Source organism: Eimeria mitis, genomic scaffold, assembly GCF_000499745.2.
Source record: "Eimeria mitis Houghton genomic scaffold, Emh_scaff1477, whole genome shotgun sequence".
Taxonomy (NCBI): domain Eukaryota; phylum Apicomplexa; class Conoidasida; order Eucoccidiorida; family Eimeriidae; genus Eimeria; species Eimeria mitis.
Window position 1 is genome coordinate 8,064 of NW_013569410.1, and position 344 is coordinate 8,407.

Genomic DNA, 344 nt, shown 5'->3' on the forward strand with positions numbered 1-344 from the left:
AGAAACAAATAGAGTGTATAGACAAAGAACAAAAAAATAAAACAAACAAAAACACTAAAGTAAACAAACAAAATAAAAAATAATAAAAATAAAATAAATAAATAAAAGAATGTGACGCTTTATAGTTAGCGCGGAATCTATGTAGCCTTCACCGGCTGTATGCACTGATCCTATTTTCTCTATTTTATTTTTTGTTTATTTAATTTATTTGTTTTCTTGTTTATTTGATTGTATTTATATATTCTATTGTATTTATTTAATTTAGTTTATTTTGTTGGTTATAATGCCTTTATATATTTATTATTTTTTTTTTTTTTTTTTTTTTTTTTTTTTTTTTTTTTTTT